The sequence below is a fragment of the Ailuropoda melanoleuca genome, chromosome 1 (genome assembly GCF_002007445.2).
Source record: "Ailuropoda melanoleuca isolate Jingjing chromosome 1, ASM200744v2, whole genome shotgun sequence".
In the NCBI taxonomy this organism is placed as follows: Eukaryota; Metazoa; Chordata; class Mammalia; order Carnivora; family Ursidae; genus Ailuropoda; species Ailuropoda melanoleuca.
In genome coordinates, this window is record NC_048218.1 from 107,375,021 (window position 1) to 107,393,197 (window position 18,177).

At 38.0% G+C, this 18,177-nt stretch overlaps 1 long non-coding RNA gene across 1 annotated transcript in view; it reads right to left on the minus strand.

The window, feature by feature from the left end:
- LOC117803021 overlaps window positions 1–16,394 on the minus strand; it is an 86,984-nt gene extending 70,590 nt beyond the window's left edge. Inside the window, exons 1-2 of the long non-coding RNA XR_004626570.1 lie at window positions 16,335–16,394; window positions 13,291–13,382 (exon numbers count right to left, since the gene is read on the minus strand). This is a non-coding gene — a long non-coding RNA (uncharacterized LOC117803021). The remainder of the gene's footprint in view (window positions 1–13,290; window positions 13,383–16,334) is intronic.
- Between the last annotated feature and the right edge of the window lie 1,783 nt (window positions 16,395–18,177).

The following is an 18,177-nucleotide window of genomic DNA, read 5'->3' on the forward strand; positions in this document are numbered from 1 at the left end:
AATGTTAGCTGATGTTCTGCTAAGAGCCATTTTCCCCCCCTAGGTCCTCTGAATGTAATTGCTAATAATGATAACCTTTAGGAAAAACTGAGACACAAGTCATGGATGATTAAAACAATGCAAGAACAATTTACTCCCTTCAGGTAAAACAAAATTGGAGCTCAGTAAGCGTTAATACTGCAGTAATACCATTTAGAAATAACATCTTGTGGATTAGTAAGGACATCTAAAATATTATTCTTCCCACATGACAGTAAATCTTATAAAGAACTAATTATTCAGAATCTAGTCACTCTCTCTGTAAGTTCTTTGTAGAAGTTTTAAATGATAGAAAGAGAAAAGATAGATAGAAAGAGGGCGCCTGGGTGGCTCAGTTGTTAGTGTCTGCCTTCGGCTCAGGGCGTGATCCTGGAGTTCTGGGATGGAGCCCCACGTCAGGCTCCTCCGCTGGGAGCCTGCTTCTTCCTCTCCCACTCCACCTGCTTGTGTTCCCTCTCTCACTGGCTGTTTCTCTCTCTGTCAAATGAATAAATAAAATCTAAAAAAAAAAAAAAAGAAAGAGAAAAGGTAGAGCTAGCTATGACAAATTCCAAGACCATAACTTCATGGAAGTGGTTTAATTTTAGATAAGAGTCTGAAAAATGTATCCGAATCATGACAAGAGAAATAATTCCAAGGCGCTTGAAATGTGATACTACTGCTGATTGCTGAGAATGTAATTATTATAAAGAGTCAACAGTGAGTCTGCATTAAAACGTGATTTAGGTGATCTTTCCTTCTTAGTAACACAAAAAGGAGCATAATAAAAAATCAACTTTGCTAAGGCTCTTTGAGAAAATATTCAAATGAAGCAACAACAGCAGTGAGAAACCAAATAACAACAGGACAAATCACAAGAGGATTTTTTCAAGTCCTTAGACACATGGGAATTGAAAGCATATGAAAACAACAAAGTTAGCAGGGTTTGGGAAATCCAGCAGTGATGAAGTCCACATAAGTCAGAGTTCAATAGCACCAATAGCACCAGCTCTACAGAAAATTAGGAAATAGGTGGATTTTGGCTTTGGTACCATCCAATCATTTTTTAATCCAAAAATGGTTGGGATGTATGGTAGGTTTGGATTGAGTAAAGGGAGGAGAGTAGGATGTGTTTTCTCAAATTCCTTTAAAATTTTCTGCTTTGGGCACCTTTATAAAAAATTTTTTTTGAAGATTATTTGAGAAAGAGAGAGCTAGAGAGAGAGAGCTGGAGCTGGGGGGAGGGGCCAGAGGGAGAAGCAGGCTCCCCACTGAGCAGGGAGTGTGACATGGGGCTCCGTCCCAGGACCCCGGGATCATGACCTGAATCAAAGGCAGATGTAGACACTTAACTGACTGAACCACCCAGGTGCCCCTTTGGGTACCTTTCTTGACCACCACCATCATCTGAGTATCCGTTCTATATGCCTCAACCCAAAAGGCTACCATCAGGTCCGCTTTTACTTCCAAAGACTTTTCACTGTTCTTCTCAACTAATACTCCTCCATATTTCTGTCTGATAGGCCCTATGAGTAATAGGAAAACACTATAAAGGCTTCTTTGTGGCTTAGCTGGAAGATCCCTTTTTTTCCTTTTTCTTCCTTTAAAAGATTTTATTTACTTATTTGACAGAAGAGAGAGAGGGAGAGAGCACAAGCAGGGGGAGCAGCAGGCAGAGGGAAAGGGAGAAGCAGGCTCCCTGCTGAGCAGGGAGCAGGATGCAGGGCTCTATCTCAGGACCCTGGGATCATAACCCGAGCCGAAGGCAGAAGCTTAACCAACTGAGCCCCCCAGGCGCTCCGGAAGATCCCTTTCTTTAAGTATCTCTCTGAGTTTCAGATTTCTCATCAGTAAAATGGAGCCAATATACCAACATTATAGGACTGTGGTAAGGATTCAATGGAATTGCATCTTTAGTAGCTGGCACCCAGGAGTCTGGCACAAAGTTTGGGCTCAAATACACTTCACCTTCCACATCATGCTAATAACGACAGCATTCAGTATAATCTGCAAAAATGGTGTGTAGTAATTCTAAAATATTATTTTTCTTTCTTTTTAAAATCCCAGTCCATCTGAGATATAACACTATATTCTTTTATTTATTTATTTTTATTTATTATTATTATTTTTTTTAGAGAGCGAGAGAGAGCATGTGAGCAGGAGAGTGTGAGCAGAAGGAGGGAGAGAAGGGCAGAGGCAGAGGGGGAGAGAGAGAATCCCAAGCAGGCTCCATGCCTAGTGGGGAGCCTGCCACAGGGCTCTCGATCTTGGGACCCTGAGATCATGACCTGAGCTGAAATCAAGAGCCGGAAGCTTAACTAACAGAGATACTCAGGTGCCCCTATAACACTTATCAGTCACAGGTATGTTCAATATAAAAAGACTCCTCAAGGTTGAGGTAATTAATTTCAAAATCTGGTGGGCATATTTCATAAGCAGATAGAAAAAGCCTTATAGGTGGTATGGTATATCCGGGAGATAAATCTCTGCCCTGCCCTGCAACCCCTATGTCACTGCTTTTAGGGGAACACTTTATATTTGAAAACTTCCCTGGTACAGATAAAAGTAGGGTGGCCCTGACCACAGAGAGATTGAGGAGGACCTGGAGTCCCTTCTGTTCTATAGTATCTAAGGCAGCACCAAAGAACACATGCAACTTGAAAAAAAAAACCAAAAACCCAAAAAAGTAAAATCATTTTTGATGTTGGTCTGGAAATAATCATTCTTTTCTGAAATTTGCCTGTCAATTTTTTACAGAAATAAGGTAGAAACCTGTATATGAAGCCAGGATCTCAATAGTCGAGCTTCTAGTTATAAGTAAGGAATTCTCTAGCTTTTAGTTGAATAAACAAAAGCTGGCTTTTCAAAAAACCATATGTATTCTGGTTTCTAAAATTTTCCTAGTAAATAAAGCCTTTGCTTTTTAAAAACATCTAGCATTATATGACTACAAAGCCCATACATCTTTTATACATTTGATATTTATATCCACCTAGAGTCCAATGTACATTAAATTTTACAAAGTAAAATATAGACATCATGAAAAATATTGTTATTCAGAAAACAAAGTGCTATATAAAGAGGTTGGGATATTAAAATCACAGATTTCTTCAATTTTCTCCCACAGGCACAGGTTTTTATGAAGGAATACACTACTCTATTATAATTAAAAAATACTTCATATTTTTAGAGAAAAGCTTAAATATTCCCACATTTGCAGATTTCTAATATACATAATTTATTAGTGAAATTTAGAGCATATGCTACTTTGGATATCTAAAATGCTAGAGTCAATAATAATGCTATTGCCATAATAATAAAATCATGGAATCAAATCATTTTATAATTTAACAGGTGGCACTTCTGACAGTTAAATATGTCAGTTTATTTTTTATAAGTTTTAACTAATATTCCACAAATTTTGTGATTTCATATTATTTAAATTAATATCTTTCAACATAATTATTTTTTCAGTCAGTTTTTTTGCTTTGCACTTCTAACCAGTTTGATACAGTGCCAGGCAAGCCTAGGAGACTAGGTCAGTGCTCCATCCTGCTGTGGGCTGTGTCAGAAAAAGGACGCAGGCAACTCATCTGGAGAGCGTGTGCTCAGGTTCCCGCATCCATAAAAATTGGTATAAGTCACTCCTCCTTTTATTTAGCAGACGTCATAAAGAAGATAATTGAAGGCGCTTGAACATATGGGAATAAATATATAAACCTGAGGCAGGACTACTCTCGCTATGATGATGATGATGAACAAAGATTATATTCAAACCTGAATAATTAATACAAACTATGCAAGACCATTTGCTACATCGCATGCATAGAGAAACTGGAAACGGGGGAGGAATCACAAGCTGGGCAGCTGGGAAAGTCTGAGAGCCTGAATCCTGCCAGAGGCGCTGTAGGGTGTGTTCACTTGCAACACTCTTGTCTGGCAACTCCCTGGTGAGTGCATCATGGATTTGACTCTTTCCCACCAGTCATGTTCCCTCTCACTTCTGGTAGGAGCCAGGGTCAGAGGCCTGGTGGAACAAGCAATTTTTCTTCCGTGATCCCAGAAAATGTCCATGATGTTTGGAATTGAATGTTGAAATGGAATCTCCTGTAGCATCTCAGCACCTTTAGTGCTAAAACATGCAGCCTCTGGCTTCATTATCAGTCAGATGCCAAGGGAAAAGACAGACATGCTAGGTAGCCCCTGAAACAAGGCTTTGTTTCTGAAGTGTTCTGGATCATGGTGAGCAGTCAGGCTTTCTACTGCTTGTACCATTAAAGTTAGACACATGCCCTGTATATAAAATTGCCATTTAAATGTAACACTGTGGGAATATCTCTGTTTCCTTCCGCATAGTACCTCAGGCCCATTGTCACTTCCACTTGACAAGTTTTAACTGCAAGTCTTCCCTAATGTCCCCTTCCTGGCCAGGTTTCTCTACATTTATTTTCTCCTTCTGGAGCTCTGTACTTGTCCTTGGTAACTTATCACAATTTTATTTTTTCATTCATCTACCAGATTGTTTGATTAGGATCTGCCTTGCTCACCAGACTTCAAATGATAACAGATCAGGAACAATATTTATTTTTACTAGAGCTGTCATATTTAACATGCACGCAAAATAAATAACAAAATAAAATGATTACAGGACACCTGGTTATATTTAAACCTAAGATAAACAATAATTTTTACTGTAAGTATCTTGATCTAAAATTCAAATTTAACTGGAAATCCTGTATTTTATCTGACAACATTTTCTAGTTACAGTTTGACCTTCAATGCCTACCACAGTGTTAGGAACATTGTAAGAGTTTAATTAAAATTTCCTGAATGGATGAATGGAAATTTGTAGGAAGGAAAAAAATACCATAAAATTTGAGATATATACTTGTAATCCACCCCTCCCCCCAAAATTCTCTTGAAGTAATATTTCAAAGATGAGGAAGAATGCATCAAGCTCATAGATAAAAGACTTTTACAGTTATTGATAAAAATGTCATATTAGAATTCTGTCCCTCTGAGCTTCGACCCCTCGAGTCCCCATATATTGGAGGTAACAAAAATCACATACACACCATAGTATGAACTAAAAACAGAATTTGAGGCAAAAAGCTTCTTCTAATTTTCTACAATGTTGATTTAAATATAGCAGATGAAACTTGTGTATTAGACAGAGGCCGTGGAAAAATTCACTGAGATCAAGTGCTACAGAAATAGCAAAAGAAGCTGGCAGAGAGCCTTAATGAGGTCTTGGGGGAGCTCAGGTACTGTTATTCCTCAACATTATAATTGTTTGACATAATTGTTTCCTATAAATTAGAGAGCAGATCATTGTCTTCTCAGACCTTTTTTTATGCTTATCTTTGCTTTCATGAATTTCAGCAAATACCGAATGCCTACTATTTGCAAGACAGTGTCTATAACAGATGATAAAAATCTGTCACCGTATAGAAGACATATATAGAAAGCATACTCAAGTGGAAACACATACATTTTTCATAAAAAGAAATTGCTACATTTACAAAGCACAGAAAGAATCAATCTATGTGAATACAAATTAAGACCTGTATTATGATAGAGTTAATCTCTCTATTATACATGTTGTTTGGCCCCTTATCCTCCAAGATCCATAGAGCACTAGCCATTTTGTTTGTTTGAATACTTAAGTTGTTTGAATACTCTGTTTTAAGCTCTACCATAGGTTTAAATTACTACTAATGTATGTAAGTACACTTCTCCTTTGTTGTTTCTGACACACTCCTCCTTATTACAATATTTTAGAAAACCACGTTGTGGCACATTCAAGATGAGCTACAAATTCCTTGCTGTTCCTTCCATGTAAAGTGGGGTCTAATTCCCCATCTCTTTGAATCTGGGCTGCCTTTAGTGACATGTTTCTTCTTTATATATATATATACTTTGGAGCAGTGTGTGTAAGATGGAAATTTTTTTGTTGTTGTCGTTATTTTTCTTGAATGATAGAGCTTATTGGAAAAGCCATATCTGGACTTCTTTTACTCTTTTTTTTTGGTTTGTGAGAAGTTTTTTCACTAGCAACTCAAAACACTTTAATAGTAATGGGACTGTGATGTTTCTCTTTTTGATTCGGTTTCCAGGAATTTGACCAACCATGTAAATACTCAAATTTATTGGCAAGACGTTGTGTATAATATCCCTGTATTTTCTGTTTAAATGTTTGCATCTGTTATGCCCTTCATCTATTTCAAATGGCAATTCTTTAAGCTCCCCCATCTCTCCTCACCACCCACTCTGTCTTCCTCTCCTTCTTCAACCTTGCCATAGTTTTCTCAAAGAAATAATTTATTTTAGCTTCATTGATTCTTTTTATGTGTCTTTGTTTTATATTTTATTTTCACCATTTCCTTATCTGTTAATAAGGGCGAAGAGTAGAACAGATAATTCATGGTCAGCTCATAGCAGGTCATATACCCACTTGAAAACTGCCTGTATGTTCCACAGAGGGCTAAAAAAATTTGTAAATTTCATAGAAGTACAACTTTAAAAACGAAATTCTATGCTTCAAAATGATATATTTTGTTGTAAAGAATTTGGCCTTGCGGAAAGAGGGGTGTAGCCTTATCCCTGGCTCCAGGGAGGTAATCTCTAAATTCTTGGGACAATCCCCCAGAGATAGGAGTGTCTTTGTTATTCATGGTAGGCCTTTGAGCCACATCCTCCAGTTTATGCCAGTGAGATGACTGGGGGAGCCCTCTGACCACACGTGAGGGTCTATGCTAATCATGATGACTCATGGTGAGCCTCTGCGCCCCGGGTTATCAGCTTGAGCTCTGAGAGTCGGGGCTGGAGATTGAGTGCAGCCATGTGGGCATTCAACCAGTCAGACCCAAGTAATGAAGCCCCAATAAAAAGTCTGGGCACTGAAGTTCAGATGAGCTTCCTAGGTTGTCAGTACTCTACACATACTGTCACATATTGATGCCAGGAGGAAAATGTGTCCTAAGGACAAGGGAAGTCTTGTGTTTGAAACCTTCCCAGATTCTGCTCTGTGTTTTCACTTGACTGATTTTAATGTATCATTTCATTGTAATAAACCATAACTCTGTGTATAGTAGTTCCCAGAGACTTCTATGAGGCCTTTTAGCAAACTATGGAAACTGAGGGTGATTTTGGGAGACATCAATTTGTACAGTCAAACACATTCTGTCAGACCAAGGAACACACTTTGTAGCATGTTATCTCTAACAATGAGCAGAGAGCTAGTATCCACAGAGCAGTGGTTTGACGGAGAATTAGAATGGGAAATTAGAACATTTGTTGTTTAAAATGCAGTAGATAAAAGCAAGAAGGGTCAGCTTATGCACCTTCATAAGTGTGTTCTCACATTCAACACAAGACAGGCCAAGGAGGGGTCTCCACTAGATAGATTCCCCCAGTTTTCTGAGTAATCGGATGGAGAATAAGGAAGCGGGGAAGTATTCTGGTATGACTATGTAATTCTTCCCACAGGGGGGAGGATGCTGGTATGACTACCCTGTTTTCTTTTTTTCTATTACCTCAACATTTTTTCTTACCTAATGCAGTTGGTCCTAGGACCAGGCCCGTGACTATTAGTGCCAGAAAAACAGGGATGATCCCTAAACAAAAAACTGTACCTATATCTTTAAACCTTCATGTCAGAATTCCTAAGGGCCTGGTAGGTTGAATTGTGCCTTCACCCCATCTGGCATAATTGGGGTTGGTGGGAAATGTAACATACGAGTTGCTTAGTGCTTGAGAGCCCACTAGCTATGTGCCATGTAATCCTACCCTGTATAATGAGAGTATGCTGAAGGGAAATACTTGTTGGACTAGTATTACTACTGGCAATCTGGACCTCCTCAGGGGGCAGACCCCATGTCTTTTCCAAAGGTGAAAATGTTTGGGTAATACTAGGCATTTCATGTTGCTGGGGAAAACAGTAGATGACTGTGGGAGGGAATAAATGGGTCATATAGTGGGGGAAATTAAATATTATGTTACTACTTTGAGAAAGGCTCAGAACAAGAGATGATATTGTCCTATAGCTCAATTTTATACCAGATGCTTGAAAGGGTGAAGACCACATCTGCTTTTGCACCCTGACAAGGTTGAAGGGAAACCCGCAAACCTGAGTGGCATCACTCTGGGTGACATTTTGGTTATACAATCTGATGATGGATTGTACTGTTAATGACTGAGTGGGACTCTGGTAGTGTGCCAGTATGTTTTGTTTCTTATATTTTAGTCACATTTACTGCCAGAGTGTGATAGGATATACACTGGCCTTGTTAAGGTTATAATGTTGATATTGATAGTCAAATTGGGAAAATGAGTTAAAGCCTCTTCAAAGTGTAATACTGATGGAAAATGACTGGCCTAAGGAAGAAATGAATTTAGCCAGTCATCAACTAATTTCTACACTAAATAACATTGCATGAGTTTATCATAAGGTACATATAATGGTAAATCAAGGAATAAAAATATAAATGTAATATATAGGATGACTTTATAGGATAGATTAGTTTTTTCTTTAGAACTATCTCTTCCCCCACAGTGGGTCCTCCAGATGTGAAGCACATTCATATGACACTATTGCTGTGTCTACTATATAAAAGCTATACTAAATATAGTTGCCTAGATGAATATGATTGTTTTGCTATAAGACAGACTTGGCCAAAGCCAGAGGGTAGCCTTTACAGTAAATCATGTGATTTGGCCAAAGGAAAGATCTGGCCTTTATCCCCAGCCACTGGGAGGTAACTTTTAAACTCCTTGAATTTCTTAGATGATAGGAGTGTCTTTGTTCTTCTGGACCACATCTGATACTTTATGCTTTTTTGAGGTGACACATAGTAGTCCCCTTGGGCCACATGGTATCAACCCAACCTCTGGGAAGTAGGGGACTAGGAACCGAGTGCAACCACATGGGCAGTAAATCCATCATGTTCACTTACTGAAGTCCCTATAAAGCTGTGGACACCAAAGCTTGGGTGAGCTTCCTGGCTGGCACTAGTGAATGCATATTGTCACACATCAATGCTGGAAGCGTAATGCATTCTGAAGACAACAAAAACTTCACATTTGAAATTTTCCCAGATTCTGTTCTGTGCATCATTGGCTGATTTTAATTTATTCTTTCCCTGTAATAAGCCATAACCATGTATACATTAGCTCTCAGTGAGTCCTATGAGTCCCTCTAGTGAATTATCAAAACTGACAGTGATTTTAGGAATCCCCCAAACTTGTAATTGGTGTCAGAAGTCCTGGAAACACTTGGCAGTTCAGAGGACAGTGCCCTCACACCTCACATTTTAGCTAACTTTGGAAATTGCATATGTATTCAAAGTGGAGAAACTGGACTAAAGAAAATACTCTGTCCACATATACCTCATTTAGAAATAACTGTAACTATTGCAGGAAGCCAAGACACATCATATTATTTTTAATAAATGCCACAAAACAAATAAGTCACACCAAGTACTTTAAAAAGAATAAGGTTTCTGTTATGCAGCGTATTTAGGCAATGACTTCACTCCTCTGTTTAAAGGAATTTACATGGTTTAATAGACCCCTGTGGCTGGGCCTCCACTTCCGCCTCACCTGCAGAGGTCTGGCACTGCTGCCTTGCAGGCCTTATATGAGTTCTCTAAGATGTCATGGTCTCTCAAAATATAGGGCATGGGTTTTCTCTTGCCCTGAATACTTTCCATCAAACCTGCACCTGATTTATTACTGTTTATCCTTCAGCCCTCAGCTTAATTCTCATTTTCCAAAGGAAGCTTTTCCTGCTGGCCACAGAGTATTCTTACTCACACTTGTATAAGAACATGTAACTTCTCCTTTACAACATTTGTGACAGTTGTGACAATTTGTGTCTGTCTCCCTTTCTAGACTGTAAGCTCCGTGATGACAGGGGCGCCTGTTTTGCCCACCTTTGCTGAGTGGTTGCTATGAGCTAGCATAGCTCTGTAAGGCGAAGTTATCAGTTTACTCCATTCACACTATTCTATGAGTCAGAGGTCTTCCCTGTTCCCTGTTGGAATCCATGAATTTTGACTTTAGGTCCTATATTTTAAAAACACCATGTTACAGTAGCTGGTCAATAGTACTTGTCGAATAAACAACAAAAATTAATAAAGTATGCGGGTAGTAGAATACTCTGCTATGCTTTACAAATACTACCACTTCCCAAAATTTAGATGATGATCTTCATACCGTAATTGTATTTTATCTTTTATAATCAAGAATATACTCTAGAATCTTACTGAACTGTAGAAATATTAGTGAGGGAATCACTTATTCCCAGGAGAAGTATCAGGAATACATTAGATTGAATCACATAAAATTATAATTTTGAAGGAAAAAATAGCTCAATGTCAGTAATTTTATATAGTTCAACTCAATAAAAACTTTTTTTTATTAGTAAAAATCCAAATAATCATTTTTTTCCCCTAAATTCAACAACATGTGAAGCTGGCCTGGGATTTCTACAAAGTGAAACAAGATGACAACGTTTATGTCAACAGGAAATTTATTGCCAGATTAAAATACAAAGAAAACCCGCCAAAGAAATTTTACAGACAAAGTATCTGAAAGGAAACCACTTCCCCTTGCTCCTTTGTGCTTGCCGAGACAATTGAGATACTGTTATGGGATACAGTTGCACACTGCCAACACGGGGGCTTCTCTCTTCTCCAGCACCTCAGAAGAAATTGTAACAGAAGATCTTTAAACCTTGATCCCACTCACTTAACCTATTTGTATTTCCCAATGATGGAAAATAGTAAAAACAAATACACAAACAACCTCCTCCAATTACAGTAATAACAAAAATCCCAAACACACTCAAAGCCTTTGACTGAAAAGCAAAACAAATCAAAACTGACATGCCTATCTGTATCATGCAGTCTACCTGAATTCAAAAATTCTTTCTTTTGTGGTCCATACTAGATTCTTTGTTGAAGTAGGTTCAATGCAAAGCCGAACCAAACCAAAGTGGAATATATTTTCATGATCATTATTTCCTTTGAAGTTACTGCTGGCTTTAAAGCTTTTACCACCTCACTTTTCTTGAGAATCTGAATTCTAATGTCACTTCACAGAACCTCTCATGCAGAGTTTCTGGAATCTGAAATTGACTTGGACATCTGGTGTGGGACATTATTATTATTATTATTTTCTCCGTTTTGTGGAATGCTATGAAGTTTTATCTTAATAGTGAAGATACTTTTAGATGGGTAAAGGCAATTGATATTTCCTCTCCTGCTTTCAAATAAATGAAATGACCAAGACCTGGTAGCCATAGAGTTAGAAGGCCTTTCTAATCCTTGTGCACTTCTGCAAATTCTTCAGCAGTTTATTCATAACATCTGGGTGTAGTTCACAGCTCATGCTTAGGGATTGTATGACCCTCCCTCCTTTTAAATTGCCTGCAAAGAGCATGGATTTGGGAGTGAGATAGATTAGCATGATTTAATGGATAATATTATCCAAAACAGTATTGTGAGGATTAAATGAAGGTGCTTTTGCAACTTTTAAATGCGAGGTTTTGAGGCCCATATGAGACATTCAGTAAGCATTCATTTTCTTCCTCATCTCCTTCATTCAGTGTAGTCTACCCTCCACGATGGTCCATTGCTGGCTCTAATTGCCTGCTGCATGGAATACTCAGTTTCTTCTCTCAGTACTCACATCTATGATTCTGTGTTGTGTCTGGTTCCATAGGCATAACGAAAATTCACTGGCCTTTCTTTAGCTTTCTGTTCCTTGGGGAGTCTTCTGGAAATCTCCAAGTATAGCTTGCTTTCGAGCGGTACCATTCTTAACCACTGGCACAATCTCCTGGCATTTAGGGTTTCTTCAAAAGCCAGCTGCCTAGACTTTGATTTTCTTCTGTTTTGCCAAGAAACTTCATTAATTTTATTCATAACTGAGCCTCCTATGAGATGTGAAAAGTAACCAAGAGAATGTGGAAATTACCCAAAAAAATAGGCTTGTGAAACTCTATTAAATTATATTTCAGATCCTTCAAGAAGCAAGCTTAATCACTGGCCCCACAGTAAACTCCATCTCAGGGTGATATATTTCTTCTGGGTAATCCTAGAGGACACTGGTTAGAAGGGACTAGTCTGCTTCTCCCTGTGATACACACTTGTATACATCCAAGAAGTCTAGCAACAGACTCAAAAATTTTTTTTTTTGCTCTACTCATTAAATAAACACTTACACAGCACCTACTACTATTGTTCAGCTCAGTGACAAGCACTGAAGTTCCAACAAGAAACAGATTATGGTTTAGGTTAATAAATTTATTATCTTATCTCAGATAACAATAAACAAATAATTTTCACCATATGAAAAGGAGTAATTCTAATTATTATACATAATATCTCTGATAATATATGATACAACAAGCCTATGAAGTAGGTAGGTACTATAATTATCTCCATTCTACAGGTGAGGAATCTGAGACACAGAGAGGCTAAGCACCTTATTCTAGGTGACACAACTGGTAAAGGGAAGACCCAGGATTCAAAACTCGGCTATTAGAGCTCTTAATGTCCCACCACATAGTCCCTTGGCCTATTTCTGAGTTCATCTGCAGGGAAGTAGTCAGTTTCCACATACTTATAGCTTCCCACCACAGGCACCTGGTATCTATACTTGTCAGCCTGAGACCTTTCTCTGATTCTTGTTTGGGCGCTTGCTCAGCTTTTGCAGGGGGAAGCTTAAAGGTGCCAGGTTTTTAAGGCCTCCAGAAAAAACTCTCTGTGGGAGATGGATATGGTGGGTAATCACCTTGTCCCTCATCTCTTGGAGGAAGGGGGAGTATTCTGACACATGCTCCATAAAGTTCCTCAGGGGTTCTTGAAAGGGTTGGAGCTCCTGCTGCTCTTAGGGGTAACCTGCTCACTGGCATGCTTTTACCTCTTTTTTCCCCTTTCTTTCCCTACTCCTTCATCTGTGCTTCCCGAGATTGCCTCTCAAAATAAGTACCTACCCCCAAATTTTAGCTCAAAGTTTGCTTTTGAAGCAATCCAAACTAGGGCATATAAAACTCTCAACATACCATACTGCCTCTGCAGTCTTTGCTTCCTTAGTCCATTTGGTTTCTGCTCAGAAAGGCCTGCCTTGTCCATGTAACTTAAAATACTTATTTGTTAGGTTACAGGCTTAGCTGCCAAAACAAAGAGACCCAATATTGAGATTTTAAAAAATGAATTGTACTTATCTCTTGTATAACATTCCAGAAATAGATAGACAGGGAGGTACCTCGTCTGCTGAACATCTTTCAGGAATATAGATCGCTTCTATTTGGAGGCTCTACCACTCCCTAGAATCCATGTTCAAGCTGGTTCACATTCCTGCCAAGAGAGGAAAAAGAAAAAAAGGTATCCTTTACTAAGTATGTGTCTTAGAATCGGCACACATTATTTCTCTTCACATTCTATTGGCCAAAATATTGTCAGATGGCCTAGCTACAAAGGAGCCTGAGAAATACAGTTTCTACTCAGGGAGCCATGTTTCCTTCTGTCATTCAGGAAAACGGATATTGAGGATAATTAAGAGTCTTAACCAAAAATAGCATCCCCTAAATGGCATCTATGCATTCTTCCTTCTGCCTTTTTCCCATTTCACATCTCACTATTTGATGATAGGTATTTGTTTCTCATCTGTCTCCCCGACTGATATGTAAATGCCTTGAGGTGGAGACTTTGTTAGTTTTGCTCACCAATAAATCCAGGGCCTAGAATGGTGCCAGAAGTCTGAAATCGCTAGGGCTATACTCCCTCTGGGGGATCAAGGGGACAACTTGTTTTCTGTCTTCCAGCTTCTAGTAGCTGACCTGGCATTCCTCGGCTTGTGACCACATCACTCCTGTCTCCAACACTGTCTTCACATCACACCCCTTCTTTGTGTTTATATCATCTCTTTTTCTGTCTGCCTCAAATATCCCTCTGCCTTTCTCCTTACAGGAAACTTGTCATTCGATTTGGGCCCACCCAGATAACTCACAATTATCTCACCTCAAGATCCTTAATTGAATCACAGCTGAAAAGGCCCTTTTTCTGAAAAAGGTTTCCAGAGTTTTTCTGTAAATATTTTCTTTTTGAACTGGGGTGGGGTGGTGGTGGTGGTGGTACGTTTCTCTGCCTGCCACCATCCCTTCTCTGGCCCCAAATGCTTACATCCATCTCATATGGAAAATATACTCACTCCATCCTGACATCCCCCAAAATCTCAATGTATTACAGCATTAACTCAAGTGCAAAATCTCATCTAAGTCTCATCAATCCCTAATCCCAAATATCATCATCTAAATCAGATACGAATTAGAGTCTGGGTATGATTCACCTAGAGCAAAATTTCTCTTCCATCTGGACCTGTAAAACTAGAAAGTAAACTGCTTCTAAAATACAATAATGAAACCGGCATAGGGGAAAACAAACAAACACAGATTCTGCAGAACAAGAAAGTATGCCTCTGGATCAGATTAAATCCTTGGGCCACCTGGTTGTAGACCTTTGCTAGAGGAGGACTGTGGAGTTCTTGGAAATGTATATACATGTGACAGTGATGGGGAGGAGATCATAATGAGACATTTTGTTAGGGAAAGTAAGACTCAAGAGCCTGATTGAGAGATTTCAAGGAAAAAGATGGAGTTATTGAAAATAAGTCCTATAATTTTTCTATAAATTTAAATAGATATATGGAAAAAAATTGCTTATTTATTATTTCAGCCCATTCTGATCATTTTAACCCTTTTATCTAGATCTAGCTATCTACCTATTTATATTTATTTACCCATCTATCTAATGAAATTTATAGAAAAACTGAAAGTATGGTGCAAAGAACAATTTCACATTTCCTGAAGCACTTCAGAGTAAGTGGCCAAACTGGTGGCCCCCATCACCCCTAATATTTTAGCATTTCCTATAAACCAGGACATTTTTCAAGGTAACTACAATATAAACAAAACCAGGAAGTGGATTTTGACATATTACTACATCTAATCAGATTCCATTCAAGTATTTTCAGCAGTTCCAATAAGGTCCTTGAGTCTAATCTAATCCTCACACCACACTCAAACTTGCCAACTGTCCCAATGACACCTTTGTAGCAAACATACCCAGTTCAGTGTCTTTCTTCACATTTAGTTGCCATGTTTCTTCAGATTCCTGGAAGAGTTCCTTATTCTTTCTTTGCCTTTCATGGCACTTTTATAGATTACAGACCATTATTTTATAGAATAGATATAGATAGATCCTTTGATATTGGTTTGTATTTTCTAGAATTTTATATGAATAGAATAATACATTATGTATTCTTCCATTTTTTTTTGCCTGTTTTCTTTCACCCACCACAACAATTTTGAGATTTAACCACTTCTGTAATTCATTATTTGGGGGGGGGTTTACTAAATTACTTTATTTGAAGACATGGTACAAATGAAAGAACTTAAGTAGAGATTTTGGTAATTCATTCTCCTTTTACTGTTGAGCTTGCTCCATTATACAGTTATACCACAATCTGTTTATCTATTCACCTGCTAGAGAACATTGGGTTGTTCCCAGTTTTAGGCTATTACAAATAAACTGATGTGAAAATTTGTGTACACATATTTGTATGGACATATGCTTTCATTTTTCTTGGGTAAATACCTTGGAGTGAAATAGATGGGCCCTATTAACTTTTAAAAATGTGTTAAACTCATTTCCAAAGTAACTGTGCCATTTGCATTTCCACCAGAAATGTGCAAGAATTCTGATCGCTCTGTTCCACTGAGTATGGTCAGTATTTAAAGTTTTAGCCCTTCTAGTGAGTGTGTAGTGTTATCCTTCTGTGATGTTTACTGACATCTCCTTAATGATGACTGATCATGTGGAGCATCTTTGCATGTACTCATTTACCATCCATTATCCTCACTGGTGAAGTGTCTGTTCACATTTTTTCCCCATTTGGGTTGTCTTCTTCTTCTGCATAAATACCCTCCTTACCTTGCTAGGCCTCTCATGCTGGACTCTCCCCTATGTGAAATCCTGTTTCACCTTCTTGGGTTATGATACCTTTTGCTTGACTGTTTTCATGGAAGGATGCCTTCCTTACCCTGCTTAGACTCGGGTACCCGAAACTAGAATACTCCTCTTCAGGGAATTCCCCTTCTTCCCCACCCCTGAAACCTGTGCAGATATTTACCTAAATTAGCTATATTGAATAGCCTTACAATTGAACTGTTTTGGAAAGAAAAGAAGAGAAGAAAAAGAGGAGGAAGAAAAAGAAAAAGAAGAATAGTGGGATTGATAAAAAGTACCTACATTTTGGGGTGCCTGGGTGGCTCAGTCGGTTAAGCGTCTGGCTCTTGATTTTGGCTCAGGTCATGATCTCAGAGTCATGGGATCCAGTCGCTCGTCAGACTCCCTGTTCAGTGGGGGAGTCTTCTTGGGATTCTCTCTCTCCCTCTGTACCTTCTGCTGCTCTCGCTCTAAGTGAATAAATAAAATCTTAAAAAAAAAGTAATTACATTTTGTCTTTAAGTTAGTGATAGTGCAGCTCTACTATTGATACTGCAGGAAAGAGTATCTTAAGACACAAGAGGCCTCAGAGACATATAAATTACATGTAAATAATATATTGATAATTTGTACTCTTATTTACATTGTATCTTTAAATTTAACTTTATGGAAGTCAAGACTGCTACAGCTGTCATTTCACATCCTCTCCCTTCTCCTGCTAGGGAAAGACAAATAATGCATTCATTATTGTGATTATATTTTTTAAACTCCAACACGAGTAATAGTCAAGGAAATTTAGAAGTGATATCTCATATTCACTTTTAAGTTGTATTTTTTCTTGAATCTTTAACAAAATGCAGTCTTTTGAGATGATTTGCTCAATAAATAAGATGAGTCGCTTCAGTGCTTGGTCAAGGGACATAGAGAAGGTTAGTAGTTGGAGAGGACAGACTAGTGCGAGGGGACTAATAACTGAGCAAGTAGGGGGAACTTGTATACAGATGAAACCATACACACAGTCAGTAGAAGAAAACATCAGCAGTCAGAAATGAGCTATGGAGGCTAATATTAACACAAAGCTCTATGAAATTAAATTGCATTCATTATTTTGGCGTATATGTATAAGTTCTAAAAAGGTTCTAAGCTCCAGGTCTGAGCAAACCAAAGCAGGAAAACTTTCTGAAAAATTTAAATGATGTAAGATTTTACTTTTATCATTTTAATATTAATGGTTTCATAAACACAATGAAACGCATCATTAAATTATTTTTAACAAATTCTAAAAGTCCTAGGGAGTAATTTCACTTATTTTGTCCTCCAAAGTATGAATTCTGGTTTTCGAAAAAAGTAATAAATTCTTAAAGCCAAAAGCTACAGAACACCCACTGAATACCACTCTGTATGTAAATTGAGGCATCAAGTATAAATAAATAGAGATATTAAGTGGGAATTGTCACATTCCAGTGAGCACTTCAATACTAAAAAAATTTCATGTCCCATTTCAACTAAAATTTCCAACCATGAAGATCTAAATTTCTCAAAGGCTAACTAGATGGAACATAAAATTTTTCTTTAAAAATAACTTTGACTCTGGAAAATAAAATGTTTATTTGTAATAACAAAGGTATATACAGTTAAAAATCAGAAGCATCATAGACTATTTGTACATTTACTCATTTATTTATTTTACAGATAACAAGCAGGTCATATACATACATATATATACATATATATTTGTATATTTGTGTGTGTGTGTGTGTATATATATATATATATATATATATGTTCAATTAGCCCACATATAGTACATCGTTAGTTTTTGATGTACTGTTCAATGATTCATTAGTTGCGTAACACTCAGTGCTCATCAGATCACGTGCGCTCCTTAATACCCATCACCCAGTTACCCCATCCCCCCCCCCTTCTGTAACCCTCAGTTTGTTTCCTGGAGTCCAGAGTCTCTCATGGTTTGTCTCCCTCTCTGATTTCTTCCCACATTCAGTTATCCCTCCCTTCCCCTATGGTCCTCTGCACTATTCCTTATATTCCACATGTGAATGCAGGTCATGTATATTAATTCTCACACTTATCTCTAGTTTTCAGATACATTTTAATTATATTTAATTGTAAAATCTATATTTACACT